Raw genomic sequence first — 7,221 nt, 5'->3', positions numbered from 1 at the left:
AATAAGTTTAACTCGTTGCTATTAATTTGTTTAACTTTGCCCTATTAAAGTTGCAGTATTTATCATTGTTAATTTTTTGGTGTTTAAATTATGATTTTGGTGTGCAAGATCTGTTCTTCATAAAGTCTTGTTAGGAACAATTAAGGGATATTGCAAATTTTAATTTTACTGCGTTGTGAATCCAGTGAGAGTGATGCACTTTTTGTGTTGGTTTGCAAACATAAGAACTGGGAGCAGGAGTAGGCCTTCCGGCCCCTTGAGCATGGGCAGAATGTGTGGTGCTAACCACAGAAAAGCCAGCAAGAGGTTAGACAAAGAAAGCCTTTGCTAGTATAGGGACAAAGGAAAAATCTTCGATAACAATGAGGAGTCACAACTTCAAGATAATGGTCAAGGACAAAAAATATTTTCTGTGGATGTTAGATGTTGTAATTAGACAAGTGTCTAGATACTGCAGTTAGTTGAATACAATAAGGTGAGACAAATGAAATAACCAGAGGCACTAATCGTAATTGGATGTCAGTAACCGTGAAACTAGTGTATACTGTATGTAAACTGCTCTTAAAATAACAGCAGTAGATAAAACCGATGTATTTTATGGTTTGGCGAGTTTGTTGACATTTGAAGGAAGTGGCTCCAAGGCTTGGATAAAGCCCAGTGTAAAAACTGTCATCTGGTCAGTTATGATCTGCAGAAACCCTACATTGTGGGAGCGGGCCATCTAGCCCACACTGACCATCCAATGAGCGCCCCACCCTGCATTTCCCATGGCTAACCCACCTAGCCTGCACGTCCCTGGACACTATGGGCAATTTAGCATGGCCAATTAGCATGGACTGCATATCTTGGGACTGTGGGAGGAACATGAAGCAAACACATGCAGATACAGGGAGAACGTGCAAACTCCATGCTGTTATGCGAGGATGGGGTCGAACCCAGGTCCCTGGTGCCGTGAGGCTGCAGCACTAGCCACTGTGCCACCCCATTGGGATGGCTGAAAGATCCTATAAAACAAATTTACAAATTGGGTACAGGCTATTCTGTCTGGTCTGCCATACGGTAAGAGCCTTGCTCATCTGATTGTGGCCTCCGCTCTACTTCTGAAAATGTTTGCCTGTATCACTACTTGATAGATTTTCTGTCTCTGCCTTAAAATTATTCAATAACCCCACCTCCGCTGCTAGAATCCCTACTGTGCAAAAAAAGAGGCTTTTGTTGATTCACTATAGCCCCGTGTTTACTGTAGCCAAATGCCCCTTAACCTGTGCATCCCTGGACACGATGGGCGTTTTGGCACAGCCAGTCCACCTAACCTGCACACATTTGGACTGTGGGAGGAAACTGGAGCACCGGGCGGAAAGCCACACAGACTCAGAACATGCAAACTCCACTCCTCCGGCTGGAATCAGATTGAGTCCCTGGTGCCTTGAGGCGGCCGTGCTAACCGCTGTGCCACCCCATGCTGCTCTCTGAAGAAATGAATTCCAAAGACTCAGGAACCTCTGAGAGGAGAAACAGAACTCTCCTACTTCAAATGGGAGGCCACCTATTTCTAGTTTCTGCCACAGCAGGGTGAATGTATGACTCCCTTTAAGTGCTTTCAAGATGTTACACACCTTAATCAGGTCACCTTTTATTTTTCCAAGCTCCAACTGATGTAGACCTACAATGATATTCCCCCTGTACCCAATATAAGTTGAGTGAACCTGCTCTGAACTGCTTCAGATCCTTTCTCAAATAAAAAGACCAAAATTTGGACTCCGCATGTGGTCTCACATATACCATTGACAAATGGAGCAAAACATCCCTACTTTATTTTCAACTCCTTTGCTGTAAATAACAATATTTCATTTTCTGCCTTACTCAGTTGCTGCTTTACAACTAGGATACCTGAATCCTTCCGTACATCAGGGTTTTTCGGACTCTCTCCATGCTGCTTTTCTACTGTTTCTGCTGAGATGAACAAGTTTCCAAGTTTTCCTTCATTAATCTCCTACCTAGTCTTTACTCATTCGCTTAACCTATCAATAACACTTTACAAACTCCTTATGCCCTCCTTACTTATTATGTTAGTGCCATCACCAAATTTAACCCCCTTGCGCCTCCCCCTCTCTCCCTATTAATTTCAGAACCCTCTCCCCATCCCCATCTCTGATGAAGGGTCTAGACCAGAAACGACAGCCTTCCTGCTCCTAAGATGCTGCTTGGCCTGCTGTATCCATCCAGCTTCACACTTTGTTTTCTCGCTTCTTCAGGTACTTGACTCCGCAAGAGCTATTGTAGCCCTCGGTAGTGTCTATTGAAGCTCCAAATCTTGTATGAGATGTAGTTTATCTCACCCACTGTAGTTGTGCCCAGCATTTTGTGACATGTGGAAGCACAAATGCAACGTGAAGCCCCACAGCAGCTTGTGAAGAAGAATTAATCGGGGAACAATGTCAAGGACATGAGCAGATTTTCAACCACCACGGTACACAAGGCAGTGATGTGTGTGCAACTTTCATTCATTTACCTGTTTCACACGAGGTGCGCTCAGGGAACTAGCTCAGCGTGGTGCAGTCCACACATGACAAGCCGACTGCTTGTGTCAGAACCGAGTCTGGAGGAGGAGGACCAGATTTTGTCACGCTGCACTCCAGGTCACAGCATAAAATACAATATTTTATTTCAGTTGCCAAGATAACCAAGTAAATACCTATCAAAACAAAGTTTCCTAACTAACACAATTATTGGTTTATTATAAAAAAAAGCGAATGAAGATGCAATGACTAGTTAGGATATAGACAATAATAACGAAATGTAAATACACACTAACGTCCCCCCTAAATAATAAACCTACAAATACACACTCTTTTGTCAAAGAGTACCAAAAAAAAAACAAGCATAATCACAGAACTGTTACAGTGTTGAAGGAACTAACTGGCACCTATTTATCTGCATGTCTTAAGGTGATTCTCCTGCCTTTTCACCATAAACTTGTCTGTTTTCCCCTTTGAAAATAATCATCTAAAGTCCCCCTCAATGCCTCTGTTTAATCTGCCTCCACTACATTTTCAGGGAGTCCATACCAAACTTTCCTTACTTTCCATGTGAAAGGTTCTTCTCACATCACATTTCATTATTTTGCAAATCACTTTAAATTCATGCCCCTTCATCGTCGATCCATGTCCACCCTGAAAACTTAAAACAAATCTCCTCTTAGCATTCTCGTCTCCAAGGAAAACAGTTCCAAGCTCTCTGGTCTATCTTGATAATTCAGGTGTCTCATTCTTGGAGCTATTCTAAAAAAAACCCTTCACTCTCTAACGCATCCACATCCTTCTGAAAGAATCGTGCCTGGAACTGAACACAAAACTCCAGTTGAGATACAGCGTGTGTCCTATATAAGAGCATAAGAAATAATAGACCATCTGGCCCCTTAAGCCTGCTCCCCTATTCAATGAGCTCATGGCTGATTTTTTTGTGGACTCGGCTTCAGTCACCTGCCCAGTTATTGAAACCGTTAATTCCTTTGCTATTCAAAAATCTATCTATCTTCACCTTACAAACACTCAACGAAGTAGCCTCAGCTGCCTCATTGGACAGGGAAATCCACAGGTTCACCACCCTTTTGGTGAAGAAGTTCGTCTTCAACTCAGTCCCAAATCTGCTCCGCACTTATTTTTAAACTGTGCCCCCTAGTTCTAGTCTCACCCGCCTTTAAAAGCAAGCTCTCTGCTTCTGTCTTGCCTGTTCCTTTCATTATTTTACATGTTTCTATAATATTGCCCCTCGTTCTTCTAAATAGCAATGCGTATAGCCCAGTCTACTCCATATCTCGTCAAATGTCAACCCTCTCAACTCCAGAATCAACCTAGTAAACCTCCTCTGTACACCCTCCAGTAACAGGACATCCTTTCCCAAGTGAGGAGACTAGAATTGTACACAGTAGACCAGGTACTGTCAGCACACATTCCCCATTCTTGTACTCTACTCCATTATTAACGTTGGACTTTTTTTTATTAACTGCAGTCTCCTGCTACCTTTAGTGGCTTACAAATATATACACTCTGCTCATATATACCGTTTGAGTAGTACACATTATCTTATATTGGCTGTCCATGTTCTTCTGAGCAAAACAAATCATCTCACACTTCTCAGCACTGAACACAATCTACTATCTATCTGCCCACTTCACCAGCTTGTTGCTTTCCTTTTCAATTTCTAATCTGAGCTCCTCACAGTTTACAATGCCCCCAAGTTTGGTGACATTCTGCATAAACCAGGAAAAACAAGGGCTCCAATACAGGCCCTGGGGAGCTCCACCAGAAATCCTCTTCCAGCCTTAGAACATACATTAATAATTACACGCTGCTTCCCACCATTCAGGCAATTTTATATCCATATGGCCACTGTCCCATTTATTCCATGAGCCATAACTTTTCTCACAGGTCTGTTGTGTGGTCCTGCATCAAATACTTTGCAAGTAAATGTACACCTCACCGACAGCATTATCCTCATAAAATTTATTACTTCTTCAAGGAGCGCAGTCAACTTAGCTATACATGTTCTGCCCTTAAGAAATCCATGCTGGCTTTTCCAAATTAACCCTTCTTTAAAACCTGGCTCTAAAATCTATCCCAGATTATTGATTCCAGTCATTTTCTGGCTATCCGAGTCAAACTGACTGGTCTGTTATTGCCAGGCTTCTCCTTGCAAATGTATTGAACCAGGGCATAATTACAGCAAGTCTCCAGTTCTCTGACAACACCCAAGTGTAGGGAAGACTAAAAGATTATGGTCAATGCCTCTACAGTTTTCATTCTCACTTCCTTCAACTCTAAATGCTGACAATTCATCCATTACCTCTTCTTATTTATTTTGACTTATTTTCCTTCTTATAGAACAATACCGCGCAGAACAGGCCCTTCGGCCCTCGATGTTGCGCCGACCTGTGAACTAATCTAAGCCCCTCCCCCTACACTATCCCATCATTATCCATATGCTTATTCAAGGACTGTTTAAATGCCCCTAATGTGGCTGAGTTAACTACATTGGCAGGCAGGGTGTTCCACACCCTTACCACTCTGGTTTCAAAATCTTGCCCCTCAAGTTTCCTGTGATCCTGGCCACAGGTCTTAAATTTTTCTTCATTACCGTGCTACTATGTTACTATTAAATTTTACTTACACTCTTTCAAATTCCTAGTCTTCAAAAATGATTTCTCCAACCACACAAAGCTTGTGATTGACGTGGATACTGAAATTTGCAATTGCTTTTGTAATTGACAGTACCCTAACTAAGCAAGGAATGGGCACCAACCTTACCATATCATCATGGCATATCTCAGACACTCACAACAGATTTCTTCACTTGAATGCTGCATTTTGGAGAGCACCAAGGCCTTGCATCATAATGCTGCTACTAGGTTCCTTTGTAATCTAATGGGGATGGGCATCATTCTCATGTACTACAGTGGGATGCATCTCAGGACTCTTTATTTGCTGATATCGTACTCATTCACTTCATGTCCGCTTGGATGCTTACAGCATTACACCTTTTTATTGGAAAGGACAGGTGCAACTATTTAATACATAATCTATAAGCCATAATACATCATTCATGCATGGGTCTTTTTTTTGGACTTAGTCTCGACTTCTCATCTTTTACTGTTCGTGTACCTCTCTCCACTCTATAGATCATTACCCAAATGATTCCATTGCCCTTTTACTGCTTTTTTCCCCGGATATCTCCTCCCTTGATGGTTCTAACTCCTGGGGTCTCATTCACAGGCGCTTATTCCCCACCACAACATGTCGGCCAGGTGTCTAAATCTTTACCTCGGAAATCACAAAGCTCTTTGGCTTAAGGGGAACTCACAATGAAGTCCAGAGACTAACTAAACATGTGTCACTCTTCCTTCTCCCCTCCGCGTTTTCATCTCAGAGGAGGGCGAGAGATATGGGCACATCTCGACACGCAGCGTCATGACACCCTGTAGTCCCAGAATGCCCAGCGAAAGGGAAACCGCTCTATGGAGCAGATGCGCACGTCCAGCGGCGCTCAGTCGTCTCCATTGTTCGGTCCGCGGCGGGCTGACCAATGGGAAGCTCTGGAGGTCCGGCAAAGGTGGGGTCTGGTCCTCCAGCCAATCATAGCTCCTCGATTGTCTGAATGCGGAAGTTGGACAATGAGCTCCGGAAGCAGCCCAATCCTGCCCAGCAAAGCTGCTGCTCCTCTCCCTCTGAGTGAAGATTGAGTTTCACCCCCCTCCAGGCTGCAGCTTCCTCCAGCATCTGTGAGCACAGCACTCTCCTTTTCTCACCCACACCCCTTCCCATCTCTATCCTCACTCTGGGCTTGGATTTGCTGCTTTGCAGTCACTAGAGGGAAAGGAAGTGACTCCAGGGAGGGGGTGGACTCTGCAAAGTTTGGGGTAGATCTCCCTCTTAAAGATATTGACTTCCTTTGCTCTCTTAGTTTGATACATTTATTTGCCTGGCTCGAAGAATGGTCTGATTTTCACAAGTAAACTGGCATTACCTTTAAAAATACAACACATATGTCGAGTATTTTAATGTGTATGTATTTGATGTGTTATTTATGGCCTTGTAATATCGCAGTCTGCCTATCTTATTTGCAGTCAGAAATTCTTTATAAAGTAGAAAGCGAAAGAACTGCGGATGCTGTAAATCAGGAACAAAAACAGAAGTTGTTGGAACAGCTCAGCAGGTCGGGCAGCATCTGTGGGGGAAAGGAAAAAGCAGAGTTAATGCTTCAAGTCCAGTGACCCTTCCTCAGAACTGGGGAAGGGTCACCAGATCCGAAACGTTAACTCTGATTTTTTTTCATCACAGATGCTGCCAGACCAGCTGAGCTTTTCCAGCCACTTCTGTTTTTGTTCGTTGTAAAGTAGGGTTCTCTTAATTTCAGAGGCAATAGGGATTGCAGATGCTGGAGAATCCAAGATAACAAAGCGTAGAGCTGTATGAACACAGCAGGCCAAGCAGCATCTCAGGAGCAGAAAAGCTGATGCTTCGGGCCTAGACCGTAAAAGTCAGTAAGGTTCTCTTAATTTCATACTATTTCTAATCTTGCAACGTAGTACTGTCACATATTTTTAGTGGAGGAGTAATTATAGGACAGAGGAGACATTCATAACTGAGAGTCCAGACTGACTCTCTCTAGAATAATCCACTAGGTCATCACCTCCCCAACACCCCTTCTAATTTCCATAACCCT

This window comes from Stegostoma tigrinum, chromosome 43 (assembly GCF_030684315.1).
Source record: "Stegostoma tigrinum isolate sSteTig4 chromosome 43, sSteTig4.hap1, whole genome shotgun sequence".
NCBI classification, from domain to species: domain Eukaryota; kingdom Metazoa; phylum Chordata; class Chondrichthyes; order Orectolobiformes; family Stegostomatidae; genus Stegostoma; species Stegostoma tigrinum.
Note: the sequence above shows the minus strand (reverse complement) of the source record.